Here is a 22,500-nt window from a genome sequence, read left to right as displayed (position 1 = left end):
TCTACGTGGTTTCTTCTGTAAATACTTGGTTGTAATATTTTAGTTTAGCTAGCCTTCAGCTGGTTATTCAGGGTGATTGCGCTATAGTTTAGCTGTAAATCTGGTATGGTGCCGGGAGCAGGTGAGTGGACAGCTTCCACCTACTCTGCCACCATCTTGGCCTCCCAGTAATCCTTTATTTCATAAAAAAGTTTCTAGCTGCTCTATTTCACTGTTGTATCTTTGAATTTTGAAGTTTTCTTTGTAGTTGCTTCTGATACATTTCACCAGACATTTAGGGGAGCTCTGTTGACGTATGTGGCACAGAATGAGCAATGACTACAGGCAATGTTAATGGAAAGAATTAAAAACAGACAAAAACACCTCAGAACAACTCTTTTTGTTGGGTTCCTTGGGAAAGCTTCAAATTCGCAGTAAGAATTAAACTTTTACCTGATGATTTTCTTGTTTTATTCTCCCTTTTCACAATGAAGTCATAGGTGTCATAGAGGAAGTAGCTTCTTCATGAATAATACTCTTCCAAATTCCCTGTCGGTCATTAAATTCAGCAGAGCTGCTTTCACGATGATCATGCCATTACACTCCTGTCTGTGATGCAACTGCAAAACCAATTTATAGAGGCCACGTTGTCCATTCACAACATGCTACAGCCACAAAGACTTGGTAGGCATCAGTGCGCCTCAGGATGGTTGGAAGTTCCCAGGGGGTAGAGTGGGTATTGCTAGGGCTATTTTTTCTGTTACATTAGGCTTCTCTTCTTCTAAATACTCTTTTTTTAAGTTTTTTAAAAATCTTATTTACTTATTTTTAGACAGAGGGGAAGGGAGGGAGAGAGGGAAAGAAACATCAATGTGTGGTTGCCTCTCACATGGCCCCCACTGGGGACCTGGCCCGCAACCCAGGCATGTGCCCTGACTGGGAATCAAACCGGCAACCCTTTGGTTAGCAGCCCACGCTCAATCCACTGAGCTACACCAGCCAGGGCTGTTCCAAATACTCTTAATTCCATTTGTGGAATTTTAAAATCATAAGGCTTTTAAATATACACTTAGCCTGACAAATGGGGAAATCTATTGCTCGTATCCCCCAATCTTAAATCATTAGAACTGCCCTCTTATCCTTGACAGCATCATCACACAGTGAAACACCTAACATTTTTGAATGAACGTATTTCAATCATTTAGTTGATTATTTCCTTGACTATCCAGAGGTTTACAACTTGTAATATTTACATGAAAAAGGTTTTTTTTGATAACAGAGCACTGATATATTCACATATGTTTGAAATTTTTACCTCTTTAAAAGAGAAAATGTTTATCTTCTACCTTTGCAGTCATAGTTTAGGGTTTGCCGTCAGGTTCATGAAATATATTTTCTTATCTGTTTAGTTCTTCAGGTTAAGTCCGCAGCCGTATCAGGAAGCACGCTGCCCTTAGATTTTATATTCTGTGAAAAATCTGCCTCAGAAACTCTTGAAGATTTTACTTGTGAGTGAGGTTTAAGAGCAATACAGCACTGTCTTCTGAAGTCAAAGTAATTTTGAATTTGTTTTCTTATGAAAACAACAATAGGACCATCATCCATTCTTTGCAAATTATCTGTGAATTCAACTCTAATTTCAAAATTTGTCATCATTACAAAATAATTAGCATTTTCTTAATGTGATCTTTTTTTTCTTTTTTAACCTGCAGCCCGTTTTGTAAAACCTGTCATACCCAAGTCAAATCATGATTGCATTGCTACGGACAAGTCTTTCTGGCTCTCATGCCAAAATGGCACCACATGGTTGGAAGACTGTTAAACAGACGATGTTTGGAGCTATTTTGGAAGTGCACTGTAATCATCTTCCTATACACGATTATTTTTTTCTTGGCAGATAATCTGCTGTTCAGTGCAGAGGCTTGCCACTTACTCAGGGTCCAGTGACTCTGAAGTATTAGCCTAGGTTGAGCACCGAATGGAGGGCTGGTCCTGAGAGAGTGTAGGACAGGCCTCACTGAGGCAAAGAAGTGCAAAAGAAAGACATTGAGAGCGCAATGTCTGGGAATTTACCTGGAAACCCAGAGTGGCCTAAGGGGAGGCCAAAGTAGAGACTTGCTGATGCTCTTTTCTTGCTCTTTTGCCCCCTCCCTGGTGCCAGGTCCTGGGCAAACATTTTTATTACAGTCCCCTCTGCCACATGCTCCCCGTGAGGCCTGAGAGAATGAGTGGAGGAGCTGAAGGAGAAAGGCTTCTCATTTTGTCTTCCCTCTTTAGTATTCTCCCTGTGCCTACCTGCCTTCTAGGCTTCCTACCACTTAGATCATTTATTACATACAAGGGATCGAGTCTGCTTTTTCTGATGCTTTATTTCTAAGCATAAATGTCAGGTGCTCAGAGAGGCATTCCCGGACCAATAAAAGCTAACATAAGCTCCACTGTTCTGATAATTCAACTGTTTTCCTATTCAGCATAGCATAGGAGTTTGGCCTCTGCAGTCAGACGGGCTGGGTTTGATTCACAGTTCCTGCACTTATAAGCTATTTGACCTTGAGCGAGTTGCTTACCATAGATGTGCCTAGTTTTCTCCTCTGGACAGTGGTAGTCTACAGTTTCTGACACAAACCTACGCAGTAAACGTTGGTTTTATACTAATACTCTTGCTGCAGTTTATAAATACACATTCATGTGTCACTTACTTGTTCCGTGTTTCTCTCTCCCACGACAGAGCAGGGACTGTGTGTTTGCCCATCACACAGCATCTATCACATAAGGACTTAAAATCATCTGCTGAATGAATCACTCTTACAGCATTTCCAATTGTCAATGCAGCTTTATGATAACTCCATTATTTATTTTATGTGCCTTATTTAATTATTTATAGTCAAATACTTTTCTCTTTCAAATATTTGTTCTCCAAGTGCCATATCTCAGCCATGATATAAACCCCTTTTGCGTGTGCCTTTGTACAGGCGTACGTATATGCATATAAACACCAACACTTTTTAAACAACAACGATAAAATGGAAGTTAATATGCCTACCATCCAATTTAAGAAATAAAACATTTCTAGTGCATTCGAGGCCTCTTGTATATCTATTCCTAATCTTATATGCCTCCAACACCCATCCTGGATTACTATTCTGAATTCTGGATTATTATTTTTATGTCACTCGATAGTTATACCACCAATGTCGGTAACCTGAAACAATGTAGCGTTTAATGCTGCCTGTTTTGACCTTTATAGAAATGGAATTTCACTGAATATATTCTTCTGCATTTTTTTCTCATTTTTCCCCTCCTCAGTACTATGTTGTGTATGGTTGAACTTCATTTAGTTTCACTATGATATTGTATTTCACTGCATGGCTATACCACTACTTATTTATCCTTTGTACTGTTTATGGATATCTACCTAATAGATGGCTAGCTGTTTCTTTCCTATTACAAGCAATGCTGTTATGAACATTCTTGTATGTGTCTCCCAGGACACGTGTGCATGAGAATCTCTGGTATTACAGGAATTGTGGGATTGTAGGGGTATGATATCTTAAACTTTGCTAAGCTGGTTTTCTTTTTGTGATGTCAACATCCTTTGATGATTATGTCAGTTATTTTGCTGTAGGGTTACAAAATGGTGATAGTCTATTTCTGTCACTCCTTTTTCATTTATTAGCTGGAACAGTTCTTTGAGGGTAAACTTTCCCCTTATCTACTCTTTAGTTACCCAGTGGTACAATATGTTTAGGAAAGGAGAGGGTAAATGGTTTGTTGTTTTCTCTTTCATCACCACTTTTCACAATAAGGAATGGTTTCCTAGCATCCTTCAAAGTTCACCAGGGGCACAAATTGTCCCATCTTTGGCCCAGGGGAACATCTTTAATGGGTACCTGAGGGTTTTTTTTTTTAATTCTTAAAAACATGGAACGCTTCACGAATTTGCGTGTCACCCTTGCCCAGGGGCCATGCTAATCTTCTCTGTGTCATTCCAATTTTAGTGTACGTGCTGCCGAAGCGAGCACGGTACCTGAGTTTTTTTATACAACCCTAGTAATCTTAACCTCTTATGACAATGTGTATGAAAATGTGTCCCAAGCACACTAAGTTTATTCACTTCTAGTTCTAGACTATTAATCTTCTGTCTTTCCAAGGATGACTGATTTTCTTTAGTGGGAAATAGTGTTTTAAGACACTGGGTTCTCAGGGTCCTCGTTGCTCTTACATTGAATATTGTTTCCAGGACATTTTAGTGGACGGAGCTAGGAAGTATTTTCCTTTAAGGTAAATTGTACGAGTTCACACTGACATTCAAGATTATGAAGTTTTAGTTAAACTCTTTGATTTGTATCTTCTTTCTCTCATGTTGGTGCCTTAGGTGTTTGGATATATCGTAGTAATCTTTGACGGTTTCCTTGATTTCTGGTATAACAAGATCACCCCCACCAGCTTTGTTAAACGGTGGCATAATATACACACTTTTCACCTTACATAAATATAATTTATTCAGACAATATCCTACTAATGATGTACATTTGGGTTATATCCAGCTTCTTGCTATTATAATGTTGCAATTAATAATGTTAATAACTTTTCATATTTTTACCAATGTGTATCTCTTGGTCAAAGAGTATATTCAACCCTGGCTGGCGTGGCTCAGTGGATTGAGTGCCTGCCTACAATCCAAAGGGCCGCCGGTTCGATTCCCAGTCAGAGCACATGCCTGGGTTCCCGGGTATGTAGGGGGTGCGTGAGAAGCAACCACACATGGATGTTTCCCTCTTTTTCTCCCTCCTTTCCCCTCTCTCTCTCTCTAAATAAATAAAATCTTAAAAAATTAAAAATAAATAAAGAGTATATTCATACATAATTTTAGGAACAATCTCTTGAAAAACAGACCATCTGGTAAGTTGTAAACCATTTATTATGTGACTGGCTATACTGTTAAAATAGGTTTTCTCGTGATAGATGACCAACTCCACTCTTGTCCTAGTAAAAATGGAGAAAATAGGTTAATTGTTCTTTCTTGACAATAGAATTTGACTGATGTTGTACTGAAGGTTTCCTCACTGGCTTTGTTCAAGATTCTGGATTAATGGAGTCAACCTTGAGGCTGAAGCGTGCCTTTAATAATGCTGGTCAACTTGAGTGAAAAGGACATACGGAATGTTGTTACCAGTAGTCTACGTACCCTGCACAGGGCTTTTTTTTTTTTTTTTTTTTTGAGGGAAGACCAAGTTCCACAGTCAGTGGAAGTAAATTTTTTTTAAAAAAGCACTTCTTAGGCACTTAAGAAATAAACTTTACTGTCTCCTCTCACCTCATTTCTCTTGCTTCTACTTTTTCTAAGTCCCCTATGGATGGCACCTTGATATTCCCAGTTCTTCCTCCATTCATTCATTTATTCAATCAATATTTATTAAGTAAATTTCTATGCATGTTTCCACTGGGATATTATTGTTTTCTTTCAGCGTCCATGTTACTTTTTGCAGAAAATTCTTAAGCTTTTACTTACCAACTGTATCACATTTCACTTTAGATATAGAACACTTGTCACTGAATTGTCAAGGAGGCTACTCCACCAGACCACACTACAGGCAGCCAAGTGCATTCTGCCTGCATTACTGCTTACTAGGAAGTGGCTTCTCTCCTGTTTGTGTCAGTCTGTAATCTGTATCTCACTCACTCCAATCAGACATTCAGTATCTTCAATCTTGCCCTGTGCTAATTCTTTAGCTTTTCTGCACCATTAAAGTAAGTGGAGAAATATATTTAGTTCCTTTCAGTAGGAAAAGTAATATCCTTCTTGATTAAGGTACATACTGAAAGTGTAGAAATATGTACACATTGGCACTTCCCATGAAACATCATTAAACATTTTCCCTGACACATGCCCGTTGCAGCTTCCAAAGGTTATTGCTATTCAACCATATTACAACTTGTATTGTATGTACGAGACTTGCCCTTGCTGGTACTCGTCCTGGAGACCAAGCACTCACTTATGGCACAGTTTTAGGTTTACTGAGCCTGACACAGGTTTATGTCACTGTGCTTTGCCTATTAAAACAAAACATTCTATTTCATCACTGAGAAATTGCCTAACATTTGCCATGATCAACCCCTTAGAAAAAGGAAAGCAACAATATCAGGGGATAGATGGAAGAAATATACTTCCTAGGCAATTATTTCTATAAAAATGTACAAATCATCCTGAAAATTACATACACTGGTTATATGAGAGGTAAAACTAACATGGATGGACCCTAAACCTCGAAAGTCCCCTTATGTGAATAAGGACTGCAGCCGGTGTCTACACGCTCACCAATTCATTTACTCTTGCCGTACACACAGGAGCACTATATTTCTCACTCTCTTTTCCAGTTATTTTGGGGCTGTGTAACTGGATCTGGCCAATGGAATGTGTACAGAATTGAAATATGCCACTTCTTTTTTTTTTAATTTTTATTGTTATTCAATTACATTTGTGTGCCTTTTCTCCCCATCCCTCCACCCCACCCCAGCTGAACCCCCCCTCCCTCCCCCACCTCTACCCTCCCCCTTGGTTTTATCCATGTGTCCTTTATAGTAGTTCCTGTAATCCCCTCTCCTCACTGTCCCCTCCCCACTCCCCCCTGGCCATTGTTAGATTGTTCTTACCTTCAATGTCTCAGGTTATATTTGCCACTTCTAAAACTAACCTTAAAAGCCTATTGGGTTGTCTATAGTCTCGCTCCTCCTTACCTGGAGACCTTAAAGGCCAGCACTTACATGGCAGTAGGATAACATGATAGAAGTCGTCCCTTGGAGGACAGCTGCCCTGGAGAGCCCCCTGCCTTACATCCACTCTGGAGTGAATAAGAAATAACCATTGTGTTAACTAGTGAAAATGTACATTTTTTTAGAGCATTTAGTAAGCATTGCCCCGGTGACTACGAAAACCGAGATTCAGAGAGATACTTTAGATGGCCCAGGAAAGATTATGAATGAGAATTTTTTAAAACAGTACTTGAACAATAATCAAGGTCAAAAGTATTTTTTAAAGAATTTTTTGAGGTAAAATTCCTCAGTGCTCATTATTATAAAAGCTTTTATTGTATACTTGATAACAGTTCTTTCTATTCATGATTAAGCAGAAACTGAATGGTTAGTACCTTGCCCAAAACCACACAGCATTATCTTGTGGAGGCCAGATTCAAACTCAGTTCTATCTGACTCCAGATTCCATGATTTTTGAAATCTGATGCCAGGAGAATGGTAGGGGAGGAAGCCCTGCCTCTCGTTTCCCCACAGAAACACAAAAAAAATCAACATTAGTTCAAAAATACCTTGAAGAGAAATACAGAATCCAGCTAAGAAGTAGAAGCACCTTGGAGGAGCATAAACTTCGAGTAGTTGCATTTATATGGGTAAGAAAAGCTATTTCTCTTTACAAATGTCAGTTCCTATATGAAACTGGATTAGCTCAGGAACAAGAAGACCACATCAGCCCATTATTTCTTTCACTAGGCTAAGAGAGTGTGGAATATGCACCTGACATTCTTGTCCCTCAGAACACCCTTTAGGGGGTCAAGCCTGTCCAACTAGCCCTGCTCGGTGAGACAGATTGGAAATAGGCATAGAACTGAGTAAGGAAGAGTAGAGCAATTGTAAATGTATGAACCTAATGTTGGAGCCCCTGAACAACAATAAAATAATTTTTAAAAAAAGATCTGAAGGGAGAAATAGTATCAATGCAATAATAGTAGGGGTCTTTAATACCTCACTTTCAACAGTGGATACATTATTCAGACAGAAAAACAAAAGGGAAATATTGGACTTGAACAACATTATACATCACATGAATCTAACAGAAACATACAGAATATTTCATCCAATGTTAGCAGAAATACTCAGTCTTCTCAAGTGCACATGGAATATTATCCAGGATAGAAAATATTTAAGGCCACAAAATGTCTTAACCAATTTAAAAAGATTAAAATCATATCAAGAATCCTTTCTGGCCATAGTGGTATAAAACTAGAATAGCGTAGGAAAATTTGAAAATGTATGGAAATTAGACAACACACTCCTGAATAATCAAAGAAGAAATCAAAGTAGAAATCAAAAAATAGGTTGAAACAAATGAAAATGGAAACACAATATACAATACTTATGGAAGGCAGCAAAAGCAGTTCTAAGAGCACTATTTGTAACAACACATGCCCACATTAAGAAAGGAGAAAGATCTCAAGTATACAACCTAACTTTATACCTCAAGAAACTGCAAAAAGAACATCAAACTAAGCCCAAAGTTAGGAGAAGGAAGGAAATTATGAAGATCAAAGCAGAAATAAATGAAGGAAATACTAGAAAGACAATAGGAAAATGTAAACAAAACTAAGAGCTGTTTTTTGTCAAAAAGCTCAACCAAATTGACAAGGTTTTTTCCAGACTAAAAAAAAGAAGACTCAAATCAATAAAATAATACATGAAAGACAAGACCTTACATTTGACCCCATAGAAATAGAAAGGATCATAAGAAACTACTGTGAATAGTTAGTTATATGTTGTCACATTGGGTGACCTGGAAGAAATGAATAAATTGCCAGAAATATACAACCTACCAAACTGAATCATGAATAAACTGAAAATCTGCACAAAGCAATAACCAGTAACAAACCAATAGCAAACCAATGAGGAGATTGATTTAGTATGAAAAACCTCCTGAGTTATAAGAGCCCAGGGCCAAAGAGCCTAACTGGTGAATTCTTCCCAATATTTAAGGGAGAATTCATGTCAGTGCTTCTCAAACTCATCCAAAAACTTGAAGAGTAGGGGATGTGTTGAAACACATTTTGTGAAATCAGCAATACCCTCACACCAAAGCCAGACAAGGCACAAGACAAAAAAAATTACAGACTGTTATCTCTGATGAACATATCCTCAACAAAATAATAGGAAACCAAATTCAACAGCATGTTAAAACGATCATACACCATAATAAAATGAGATTTTCCCCATGGAATGGAAGGATGTTTCAACATATGCAAATTAATAAATGTGATACAGTGCATTAATAGAATGAAGTATAAAAACCATAATCATCTAATAGGTGGATAAAAAGCATCTGTAAAATATAACAGTCTATTATGATAAACATTCACCAGATAAAGTATCAAAGGAGTGTACCTTAATATAATAAATGCCATGTGTGACAAGCCCACAGCTAACAACAGACTCAATGGCGAAAAGCTGAAAGCTTTCCCTGTAAAATCAGGAACAAGATAATGATGGCCATTCTTTCCATTTCTGTTCAACATAGTACTGGAAGTAATAACCAGATCAATTAGGGAGAGAAAAACAAAACGCATCCAAATCAGAAAGGAAGAAATAAAATTCACTCTGTTTGCAGATGACATAATCTTATATACAGAAAATCTTAAAGATGCCACTAAAATTTATCACAACTAATAACCAATTCAGTAAAGTTGTAGGATACAAAATCAACATACAAATATTAGTTTCATTTCTGTATACTATCAGTAAAGTATCCAAAAAAGAAATTAATAAAACAATCCTATTAGCATCAGAAACAATAAATTACTAGGAATAAATTCAACCAAGATGGTGAAAGATGTGTATACTGATAATTGTAACAAATTAGTAAAAGAAATTGAAGACACAAGTAAATGGAAAGCTATCCCATGTATGAAGATTGGAAGAATTAATATTTTTTTAGAATTAATATTTTTAAATGTCCACAATACCCAAATTTATCTACAGATTCAGTGCAAACCGTATCAAAATTCCAAACATGTGTCATAGAAGCAGTTAAAATAATCCTGAAATTCCTATGAAACCACACAAGACCCTGAATAGCAACCGCAATCTTGAGCAAGAATAAGAAAGTTGAAGGCGAGTTTGAACCAAGATGGCGGCGTAGGTAGACACACTGAGCCTCCTCGCACAACCAGAGCTGACAGAAAATTGAACGGCAAGAAAGTTCGACACCAAGGAAATAAAAAATAAACATTCATCCGGACCGGTAGGAGGGGCAGAGACAGGCAGCCGGGGCGGAGAGGACTCGAGTGGCTGTGGCGGGACCGAGACTGGCGGAGTGTGGGACAAACGGGGTAGGCAGTCTGACCACTGGCAGACCCTGCGGCCCCACATTCGCGCAGAGATAAACCGGACAAACATCGGGGAGCGAAGCAGACTACGCAACCCAGGGCTCCAGCGCGGGGAAATAAAGCCTCAAACCTCTGATTGAAAATGCCCGTGGGGGTTGGGGCGGCAGCAGGAGAGACTCCCAGCCTCTCAGGAGAGGTCATTGGAGAGACCCACAGGGGCCTAGAGTGTGCACAAGCCCACCCACTCGGGAACCAGCACCAGAGGGGCCCAGTTTGATTGTGGGTAGCAGAGTGAAAGATTGAGGTCCGGTGGAGAGTGGAGCGGGTGCCATTGCTCCCTCTCGGTCCCTCCCCCACGTAAAGTGCCACAGCGCAACGTCACAGCGCAGCCACCAGTGTTACCCCGCCCCGGTGAACACCTAAGGCTCTGCCTCTTTAAGTAACAGAAGCGCCAAGACCAAAAAAAAAAAAAAAAAGGCCCAAATAACAGAACACTTCAAAGCTCCAGAAAAAATATAACTAAGCAACGAAGAGATAGCCAACCTATCGGATGCCCGGTTCAAAACACTGGTTATCAAGACGCTCACAGAATTGGTTGAATTTGTTTGAAAACCAGATGAAAAAATGAAGCCTATGCTAAGAGAAACAAAGGAAAATGTACAGGGAACCAACAGTGATGTGAAGGAAACTGGGAATCAAATCAATGGTGTGGACCAGAAGGAAGAAAGAAACATCCAACCAGAAAAGAATGAAGAAACTAGAACTCGGAAAAATGAGGAGAGGCTTAGGAACCTCCAGGACATCTTGAAACGTTCCAACATCCGAATTATAGGGGTGCCAGAAGGAGAAGAGGAAGAACAAAAAATTGAAAACTTATTGGAACAAATAATGAAGGAGAACTTCCCTAATCTGGCAAAGGAAATAGACTTCCCGGAAGTCCAGGAAGCTCAGAGAGTCCCAAAGAAGCTGGACCCAAGGAGGAACACACCAAGGCACATCATAATTACATTACCCAAGATTAAACGCAAGGACTTACATCCAAGATTACTGTATCCAGCAAAGCTATCATTTAGAATGGAAGGGCAGATAAAGTGCTTCTCAGATAAGGTCAAGTTAAAGAAGTTCATCATCACCAAGCCCTTATTATATGAAATGTTAAAGGGAGTTACCTAAGAAAAAGAAGATCAAAAATAGGAACAGTAAAAATGACAGCAAACTCACAGTTATTAACGACCACACCTAAAACAAAAACAAGAGCAAACTAGGCAAACAACTAGAACAGGAACAGAACCATAGAGATGGAGATCACATGGAGGGTTGTCAATAGGGGAGTGGGAGGGGGAGAGGGGGGGAAAGGTACAGAGAATAAGTAGCATAGATGATAGGTAGAAAATAGACAGGGGGAGGGTAAGAATAGTGTAGGAAATGTAGAAGCCAAAGAACTTATAAGTATGACCCAAGGACATGAACTATAGGGGGGGAATGTGGGAGGGAGGGGGTGGGCAGGATGGAGTGGAGTGACGGGGGTGGGAAATGGGACAACTGTAATAGTATAATCAATAAATATATTTAAAAAAAAAAGAAAAAAAGAAAGTTGAAGGCATCACAGTGCTGGATTTTAAAATATACCACAAAGCTATAGTAACCTAAATAGTGTGGTACTGACATAAAAACAGGCAAATAGTTCAGTGGAATAGAGTCAAGAGCCCAGAATGAATACACACATTTTTTTTGTTGTCGATTGATATTCAACAAAGATGCCAAGAACTCAAAATGGGGAAAGGATGTTTCTTCAATAAATGGGTTGAGGAAATAGTGTATTCAAATGCAGTAGGATGAAATTGGACTCTTCATTTCAAATCGTATACAAATATTAAGTCAAAATGGAGCAAAGGCTTAAATATAAAACATAAAGGTATAAAACTACTAGAAGAAAACATGGAGAAAAAGCTTCTTGACCCTGGTTGGGCAATAGTTTTTGGATATGCCTCCAAATGCACAGACAATAAATACAAAAATAGGCAAATAGAATTACATCAAACTAAAAAGCTTTTGCACAGAAAAGGAAACAACAGAGTGAAGAGATAAGCTATGGCATGAGAGAAAATATTTCCTAACCACATATATGTTAAGGTGTTAAAAACCAAAATATATAAGGAACTCATACAACTCAATATCAATAAAACAAATAACCCCCCAAAACAAGCAATCAAAAAACAAATGTTAAAAACTCAATTAAAAATGACCGAAGGACCTGACTACCCAGTTTTCCAAGAATATGTACAAATGGGCAGTAGGTACATGAATAGGAGTTTAGCAAGTTTAATCATCAGAAAAATGCAAATTGAAACCACAATGAAATATCACCTTACACCTGTTAAAATGGCTACTATCAAAAAGGCAGAAGAGAAGAGTGTCAGGGATGTGGAAGTAGAGGGAATACTTGTATGCTGTTGGCAGGAATGTAAATTGGAACAGACATGGAAAGCAGTCTGGAGGTTCCTCAAAAAATAAAATAAAATAAATAGAACTACCTTATAATCCCCAATCCCACTGCTGGGTATATATTTAAAGGAAACCAAAACGTTAGTATATTGAAGAGATATTTGCATATCCATGTTCACTACAGCATTATTCAGAATATCCAACATATGGAAACAGCCTAAATGTTTATCAACAGATAAATGGAGAATGAAATTGTGGTATAGATATATAATAGAATATTATTTATTCATAAAAATAAAAATTTTCCTATTTGTGACAACATGGATGATCCCAGAGAGTGTTATACTAAGTGAACTAAACCAGACACAGAAAGCAAATACAGCTTGATCTCACTTAAATGTGGAATCTAAAAACGGTAGACTCCTAAAAGCATAGAATGGTGGGTATCCAGGGATGGCGGGTGAGGAATATGGGAAAATGTTAGTCAAATGGTACAAAGTTTCAAAAATGCAGGATGAATAAGTCGGGAGATTCAATGCACAGTATAGTGGGTATCTTAGCAATACTGTATTTTATAACTTAACTTGCTAATAGAGTAGGTGATTGTTCTTAAAAAAGGCTTGATGTAAACATTTCATCATGTGTGTGTATATTAAAGTGTCATGTTGTGTACTATAAATATGAACTTTTTTTTTTGCTTATTCTAGATGCTAAGCAAGATCTAAGTGGCACTAAGGGTTGGATGAATCAATTGTTTGCCTTTTTTAAGAAGGATGTGATCAGATTCAGAATAGGGTTTTTCCTAAGCCATTTGTTTCTGGGTAAATGTTGATGACAGAACTACCCATACTCTACATTGTGAAGGTTGCAGGGCTAGGGATGGGTTTTGCACCTCTGCTTTCTAGCCTGCAAATTCATTTTCTTAAAAAAAAAGATTTTATTTATTTATTTTTATAAAGCGAGGAAGGGAAGGAGAAAGAAACATCAGTGTGTGGCTGCCTCCCACGCGCCCTCTACTGGGGAGCCGGCCCTCAAGCCAGGCATGTGCCCCGACTGGGAATCCAACCAGCGACCCTTTGGTTCACAGCCGATCCACTGAGCCGCACCAGCCAGGACTGCAAATTCATTTTCTAATATTACACTTTTAGCAAGCTTCTGAGTCTTCATTAACTTTGTGGCTTGATTTGTGAGGTTATCAGCTCTGCTTTTTGATTTCCATGTGTTGTCTTCCAGCAAGGTAGATCTCTTACACACATATCCTTTGCGGGAGTAAACTATAGAAAGTTAACTGTAATTGAATAACAATAAAAAATTTAAAAAAAAGAAATGGTGTTTATTAAGGAAAAGGACACTATTACAAAACCTTACTTCTCTGTTATAGAAATATCTAAGCTTTGAAGGTCAACCAAGTCCACATACTGTGTCACATGCAGAATTCAATTATATTCAAGCCTGAGTTTCTTCATTTGTAAAGTGTACACAAAATTTCTTATTTGCAAAATACTTCATTTGTTTATTCATCAGATATGCACTGTTCATTCCTAAGCCCTCAGCACAATACTCTTTTTGTTTGCAAGTCTGCTGTAACAAAGTATGTACCACAAACTGGCTGGCTTAGCACAACAGGAATTTATTCTCACAGTTGTGGAGACTAGAAGTCCAAAATCCATGTCAGTGGGATGACGCTCATTCTGAAGGTGCTAGGGAAGGATCCCAGCTTGCCTCTTCCTCATTTCTGGTGATTTGCTGACAATCACTGGCACCCCTTGCCTTGCAGATGCAGCGCTCCAGTCCTTTGTGTTCACAGGTTGTTCTCCCTGTGTGCCTTCACATGGTCTTCCCTATGTGCATATCTATTTCTGCGTCCAAGTTTCCCTTCTGTGTAAGGCTATTAGTCATATTGGATTATGGACCATCCTAATGATCTCATTTTTTATTACCTCTTTAAAGGCTGTCTCCAGGTAAGGTCACATTTAGAGGTAGTGGGGTTAGGACTTTGACATATTTTTTTATGGGGGATACGATTCAATCCAAAACAGAAGCCCAGATAAAGTACAGTGCTCGATGTCAAAGAGATTCCCTTGTTTTGTGTATGAAGGGGCGGGGAGAATAGCTGTACAGCATTACCTGTTCTCTAAAAGCATCGGGCAAGGTCTTTAAATGACCTTGCCAGTTCCGAGGAGAAAGATCACTTTGAAAGAGGAGAATATGGAGGGAATATGATTGTAGGCTCCTGGTGTCTAACAACGTAGAGGACAATTTCTGGTGTATATTAGGAAATATGTTTTTAAAGGTTACAATAAAGTACATTTAGTGTGCATCCCATATCTGGCATATCTCTCTACACTCCTATCTCCACACAGTTTCCTTCAAGCTCCCTTTTCCTGCTTTTTTTTTCATAATACTAAACACAGTCTATATATTATATAGTTAATTGTTTATCTACCCCTAGTAAAATGTAAGCTATTTGAAAGTAAGACCCTTGTCTTTCTTTTTCCTTTTTTTGGTATTTGTTGATTTTCTTTTTTAAAAATTGTTATTCTATTACAGTTGTTCCATTTTTTTCCTCTTTGTCCTCCTCCACCCAGCCCAGCCCCACTCCCACAGTCCATCCCCACACTTGTCGATGTCTATGGGTCATTCATACGTGTTCTTTGTCTAGTCCTTTCCCCCTCTTTCCAACATTATTCCCCATACCCCTCCCCTCAGGCCACTGTCAGGCTGTTCCATGTCTCCATGTCTCTGGTTCTATTTTGCTCATTAGTTTATTTTGTTCATTAGATTCCTCATGATAAGTGAGATCATGTGGTATTTGTCTTTCACCTAGTGGCTCATTTCACTTAGCATAATGCTCTCCAGTTCCATCCATGCTGTCTTGAAGGGTAGGGGCTCCTTCTTTCTCTCTGCTGTGAAGCATTCCATTGTGTATATGTATCAAAGTCCTTGTCTTTCTTACCCATCCCCGTGTCCCTAGTGACTAGACCAGAGCCTAGTACATAGTAGGTGGTCAGTAAGTATTTGATCATTGAATGAACAAATGAATGATCCCCGTGCATCACTTGAAACAGCAGCTTGTCAGATGGTTTCTTTCACGTTTTTTTCCTCAGAGGGATTAGGAAGGCACATCGGCCTTTGGGCTTAGCAATCACCCCTAAATGGTGAGAGAATCTCCTTACAGTGTAGTAATTTAGGGGATTGAAAGTAATGCTGCTAAGTAATTAAAGTTCTAAAGAAGGTGGTGAGCCCTTCCATGGTAGCCAGGCGCTGGCCTGTCAGGTGAGGGGAGAAACAGAATTTGGCTGCCAGGACTCATTTGTGTAATTTCATTCCTTTTTAGCCCTTGGCTCTTCTCCATAAGTTAAAAGCCTGTGTTGCAGCAAACCCCTGCAATTTTCACAGCATGACAGTAAAAAGGAATTGTGTGACCCGAAAGCTTTGCAGCACAGCACAAATGGAGGGGTTCGGCAGCCGCACAGTTCCTGTTCTTTCATTTCCCTCTCAGACAATGGCACAATTACAAGCAATTACTTATTAGATGTTTGAAAACTATTATTAAGAGTACCATTTACCAAAAGTAATTTAATGAAATCGGGCATGATTGTGGCCTGAACTGAAGTTTTCTGATTTCCTTACGTTTAGATGACTGCACTGAAATTATTTAGCAAATGAATGAATAAAAACCCATAGACAAACATCTCCATGCAGTGGGTGGAGCTGCAGGGCATCAATACTGAAGGGCACATGCCTTTAATGATCGATAAGAAATGAGCTAACCTATTGGCTTGATAGAATGCAAAAAATTATTACAAAGGAAAATAAGAAATCTTAAGGCTCAAGAATACATTTATTATTTTGACTGGGAGTTGATAAAACTTGGAAATTTCAGATGTTGATTAATGGCCTTCTTTAACTACCAAATAAATATTATAGTAATCCAGCAAGTTTTCACCAGTTTGGATGAGGGAAGCTTTTAAACTTGTTAAAACTCTAGAAGATAGTTTCAAAGAAATGGAGTTTCTTTACTTTTTCATACACATAGTAGCTACATAAGCCAATGCACTACTGCCCTGTCTGTATATTGTCTGTAAATTGATGAGAACGATTTATAATGAACACCTGAATTGTATGTAAATTGATGCTCTAATGGGGTTTAAACATTCCTCCTTACTTTTATTAATATTTTATTGGTTTAACAGTCCTATCCCTATGTATTTTATTTTCCTTTTTATCACACGCCTTTATTTTTTTTTCTGTAAATACTTGTTTGTTTTTAAAAAATGAAGCCATACAGGAGTACAGCAAACGGGACATGACCCCAAAACCCGTCATCCAGAACACCGCCGTTGACATTGGTGAATATCATTCCGTGTATCTCTCTGTGCAAATCTGCAAATGGTTAGATGACTGGCTAAATGCATAGGGTCGTTTTATAAACATGAGATTATACTGTACTCACTTTTAAACTTAAAAGAAATACTTTGAAATTAACTCGAATTTAGTAGAAGAAAAGTCAGAGTAATATTGAAAAAAATGTCGCGGATGAGCAAAAAAAAGTGTTCAAGTACATTTTAATGTTTTTTAAGCTCTACAGGAGATTTTTTTAGACAGTACTTGTTACTTATTATTATTTTTTCAAGTCTATTAGCATTTAAATTGACTTCTAAAAACCCTAATTCCCACAACTGTCTAGTTTTAATTCTCTATTTAAAAGCATTCAGTGCAGACCATTATTTTTTTGGCCACAACTTCTCCATCCCAAAATTCCATTCGGATTAATCTCTTAGTTGACTGGTTGCTTCATCAAGTAATTTTTTTTCAGGTAGGGCTCATGGCGGCCCTTGAATGAGTGCATGCTTGAAGAAGTCTTTTGACTTTACACACAAAGGACAACTTGAGGGGTTATAAAACTTTATGCCATGCTTCTGTCCCCCTCTTTCAGGATTGCAAAATGGCTCTACTATTTTCTTGCATTGAGTGCTTTGTTTCCTTTCACCACGACTTCTTCATTCATCTTTTGTCTGGCTAGATTTTATCACCGGCTTTTTGTAAGGGTTCTCTATTCCCAAGATCCCTTTATGTTGAATGTTGCTATGGAGAAGTCTGAGTCCTGCCTAATATATTTCTTTACCTTTTTGAAATGCCCTTTCTCCCCCTTGTCTCGAGGGTGGAAGAATTCCAGAAGGCGGTAAGTAACGGCTTTTACTCTGAAGACTTCAGTCTTGACTTTTCATTGGGCTGTGTACCCATCCTGTCAGGCGGATTCTGAACAGATAATGGGCATTAGAAGGAATTTTCAAGCTTTTAGTAACACTTTTTTCCCTCAGTTTTATCTGTGAAGCTTGTGATTGTGTCAAATTCTTTGCTATTTTATCATGGAATATCAGGATCTTTTTTTTTCTCTCCCCATTGGTTTTGGAAATGTTTGGCGTGACATTTTCCCTTATGTTAATTTGCCACTAATGAAGTCACCACCCGTCTCATTGTTATTGTTTAAAATATTGTTGTTTCTCATTGCATAAAATAATTTTCCTTTATCTGACTCCTCTGGAAGTAGAACACAATACTTATTTATCTGATTGTTTTCATCATTTGTTTTTAAAATTTTCAAATGTACAGCAAAGATGAAAGAATTTTATAATGAACACTCTCAAACTCACTTACTCAGTCAATGTGCTGTCAAGAGTCAGAGACCACAGCCGAACTTTGAACAGGGAAATTGAGTGTAAAGAATTGTTAACCAAGGACAAGCTGGTTAAGTATAGGCAGCCAGCACTTCTCACATTAGTGCAGAACCATAAAAATGGCAGAGCATGCTGAAAGGGTACAAAATACTCTTAATAATTAATGGAGAAAATTACAATTACGTTTAAGTTTTTGTCAAAAATATTTTAAAATGCTCTCACTGTGTTTTAAATGCATATGAGAATGAAAATATAGCAAAACTAATATTTATGTAGCATGCTGTAGTTTAAAAATTAGAAATACTGAATGATGAGTGTTTTATTTCTTTGGAAAAACTTACCACGAGTAGTTTGAATAGTTTATCCCTTTTTTTATTGTGTACACTATTGCATGGATATGTCCTAGTTTATTCATGCTCCTATTAATGAACACTTGGGCTATTTCCAGTTTTTGGCTGTTGTGAATAAAGCTGCCGTGAACATCCTCAAATAATGTGCTCTTTACAGGCAAGGTCACATCTCTGTGTGTGTGTGTGTGTGTGTGTGTGCGCACACGCTTTCTTACAAAGTCCTGTATGGGAATGGTAATGCAGGGAATTGGGTTCTAACACAGGGAGCATTATCCCTATTCTAAAACTTTAAAAAAAAGTTCTGCCTATGTTTACAGATCAACCTAGGGAGAAGCGATTGAATCCATCAATGGCAATTGGCTTAATCGCTGTTCCCCCTCACAAATGGATGTGTATTTGTAGATATTCCTCAATTCCATTCTTACTTCTCATTTGTTTTAGATATATTTTTCTCCTTTGAAGAGTAACATACAGAACAATGGCAGACAGACATATACACTGGAAATGTACTTTTCTTTTCATCAATTTTTCTTTTAATATTTCTAATAGTCATTCTACAATCATATACTGCATGCATTATTGGGGATTCACTCTTAATATATTAAATTTAGTGTCTTTATTATCTATCTATCTATCTATTTATTTATTTTTACAGTTGTCTCCATTTCTCCCCATTACTCTCCCCTGCCTTACCAATGCCCACTTTCCACTTTCAATCTTCCCCCACAACGCACCCCCTGTTGGCTTTGTTCATGGGTTCTTTATACATGTTCCTTGATGACCCTTCCCCTCCCTTCTCCCATTATCCCCTCCCACCTGTCCTCTGGTTACTGTCAGTTTGTTCGTTATTTCAGTGTCTCTGGCTCTATTTTGCTTGCTTGTTTGTTTTGTTGATTAGGCACCACTTATAGGTGAGATCATATGGTATTTGTCTTTCACCACCTGGCTTATTTCACTTAGCATAATGCTCTCCATTTCCACCCACGCTGTCTGAAAGGGTAGGAGCTCCTTCTTTCTTTTTGCTGCGTAGTATTCCATTGTGTAAATGTACCACAGTTGTTTGATCCACTCATTTGCCGACGGTCACGTAGGTTGCTTCCAGCACTTAGCTATTGTGAAATGCGCTGCTATGAACATTGGGGTGCACAGGTTCTTTTGGATTGGTGTTTCAGGATTCTTAGGGTATAATCCCAGCCGTGGTATTGCCAGGTCAAAAGACAGTTCCATTTTAGTTTTCCAAAGAAATTCCATACTGTTTTCCACAGTGGCTGCACCAGTCTGCATCCCCACCAACAGTGCACTAGGGTTCCCTTTTCTCCACATCCTCTCCAACACTTGCTGTTTGTTGATTTGTTTATGATGGCCATTCTGACAGGTGTGAAGTGGTATCTCACTGTGGTTCTAATTTGCATCTTTCTGATGGCTGGTGATGCTCAGCATCCTTTCATGTCTCTGGGTCCTCTGTATGTCCTCCTTGGAGAAGTATCTATTCAGTCCTTTGCCCACTTTTTTAATTGGATTGTTTGTCTTCCTGGAGTGAAGGCATGTGAGTTCTTTATATATTTTGGATATCAGACCCTTCTCTGAGGTATGATTGGCAAATATATTTTCCCATATGGTTGGTTCCCTATTCATTTTGCTGATGGGTTCTTTAACCGTGCAGAAGCTTTTTATTTTGATGTAGTCCATTTGTTTATTCTTTCCTTTATGATCCTTGCTCAAGGGGACATATGGGTGAAAATATCGCTGCATGGAATATCTGAGATTTTCCTCCCTGTGTTCTCCTCCAGGACTTTTATGGTGTCGTGACCTATATTTAAGTTTTTTATCCATCTTGAGTTTATGTTGTGTACGGTGTAAGTTGGTGATCGAGTTTCATTTTTTTGCATGTACTTGTCCAGGTCTCCCAACACCATTTGTTGAAGAGGCTATTTTTATGCCATTTTATGGTTCTGCCCCCTTTGTCAGATATTAAGTGACAATACAGACATGGATTTATTTCTGGGCTCTCTGTTCTGTTCCATTGATCTATGTGTCTGTTCTTATGCCAGTACCAGACTGTTTTGATTACAGTGGCCTTGTAATATATTTTGATATCAGGTATTGTGATCCCTCCCTCTTTGTTCTTCTTTCTCAAAATTGCTGCAGGTATTTAAGGACATTTATGGCTCCATATAAATTTTTCAAATGTTAGTTCTATATCTGTGAAATATGTCATTACTTTTTTAATGGGGATTGCATTGAATCTATAAATTGCTTTGGGTAGTAAGGACATTTCAATGATGTAATTCTTCCAATCCATGAACACAATATATGCTTCCATTTATTTGTGTATTTCTTAATTTCTTGCTTCAGTGTTGCGTAGTTTTCTGAGTATAAGTCTTTTACCTCCTTTGTTAGGTTTATTCCTAGGTACTTTTTTAAAAAAGTTTTTATTTTCTTATTTTTAGAGAAATGGAAGGAGAGAGGGAGAGATACATCAATGTGTGGTTGCCTCTTGAGTGCCCCCACCTGGGGACCTTGCTTGCAACACAGGCATGTGCCCTGACTGGAAATCGAACTGGTGGTCCTTTGATTCACAGGCCAGCACTCAATCCACTGAGCCCAACCAGCCAGGGCCTATTCCTAAGTACTTTATTTTTCTTTTCACTATAGCAAATGGGATTTTCTTTCCTGATTTCTGTTTCTGATATTTCATTTTTGGTGTACGAAAATGTCTTTGATTTCTGAATATTGACTTTGTATCCCACTGCTTTGCCAAATTCTCTTATTAAGTCGAGTAGTTTTTTGGTGGAGTATATAGGGTTTTTTATGTACACTATCATGTCATCTGTAAACAATGCCAGTTTTACTTCATTCTTTCCAATTTGGGTGCCTTTTATTTCATTTTCTTGTCTGATCGCTGTGGCTAGGACTTCCAATACTATGTTGAAGAAATGGTGAAAGCGGACATCCTTGTCTTCTTCCTGATCTTAATGGGAAAGCTTTTAGTTTTTGCCTGTTGAGTTTGATGTTGGCTGTAGGTTTTTCATATATGGCCTTTATTATGTTGAGATATGCTCCCTCTGGTCCCACTTTGCTGAGTGTTTTTATCATAAATGGGTGCTGCAACTTATCAAATGCTTCTTTCACATCTATTGATATGATCATGTGATTTTCTCTTTCCTTTTGTTTATGTGATATATTATGTGTATTGATTTGCAAATATTGTACCATCCTTGCATCCCTGAGATGAATCCCACTTGATCATGGTGTACGATGTTTTTAATGTATTGCTGGATGCGGTTTGCCAATATTTTGTTGAGGATTTTAGCATCTATGTTCATCAGTGATATTAGCCTGTAGTTATCTTTATTTCTTGTGTCGTTGTCTGGTTTTGGGATTAGGATGATGCTGGCTTTATATAATGAGTTTGGGAATCTTCCCTCTTCATGGAATTTTTGGAATAGTCTGAGAAGGATAGGGGGTAGCCCTTTCTGAAATGTTTTGTAAAATTCTCCTGTGAAGCCATCCGGTCCAGGGCTTTTGTGTGCTGGGAGTTTTTTGATGACTGCTTCGATGTCATCAGCTGTTATTTGTCCGTTCAGATATTTTGCTTCTCCTTCATTCAATTTTGGAAGATTGTATTTTTTTAGAAATTTTCCATTTCACCCAGGTTTTCAAATTTCTTGGCATGTGGTTGTTTGTAGTGATTTCTTACGATCCTTTGTATTTCTGTGGTATCCGTTGTAATCTCTCCTCTTTCATTTCTGATTGTGTTTATTTGGATCCTCTCTCTTTTTTTCTTGATGAGTCTGCTTAAAGGCTTGTCAATTTTGTTTATCTTTTCAAAAAACCAGCTCCTGGATTCATTGATCCTTTGAATTGTTCTTTTGGTCTTTATGTCATTTAATTCTGTTCTGATCTTGATTATTTCCTTCCTTCTACTCACTCTGGGCT

At 38.2% G+C, this 22,500-nt stretch overlaps 1 non-coding gene across 1 annotated transcript; it reads right to left on the bottom strand.

Moving 5' to 3' along the window:
- Nucleotides 1-3,894: 3,894 nt before the first annotated feature.
- Nucleotides 3,895-4,001, bottom strand: LOC112300135 (U6 spliceosomal RNA). The gene has a single exon (XR_002974359.2). It is a non-coding gene; the product is annotated as a U6 spliceosomal RNA (small nuclear RNA).
- Between the last annotated feature and the right edge of the window lie 18,499 nt (nt 4,002-22,500).

Source organism: Desmodus rotundus, chromosome X, assembly GCF_022682495.2.
Source record: "Desmodus rotundus isolate HL8 chromosome X, HLdesRot8A.1, whole genome shotgun sequence".
NCBI lineage: Eukaryota > Metazoa > Chordata > Mammalia > Chiroptera > Phyllostomidae > Desmodus > Desmodus rotundus.
Note: the sequence above shows the minus strand (reverse complement) of the source record. Positions and strands in the feature narration are given on the sequence as shown.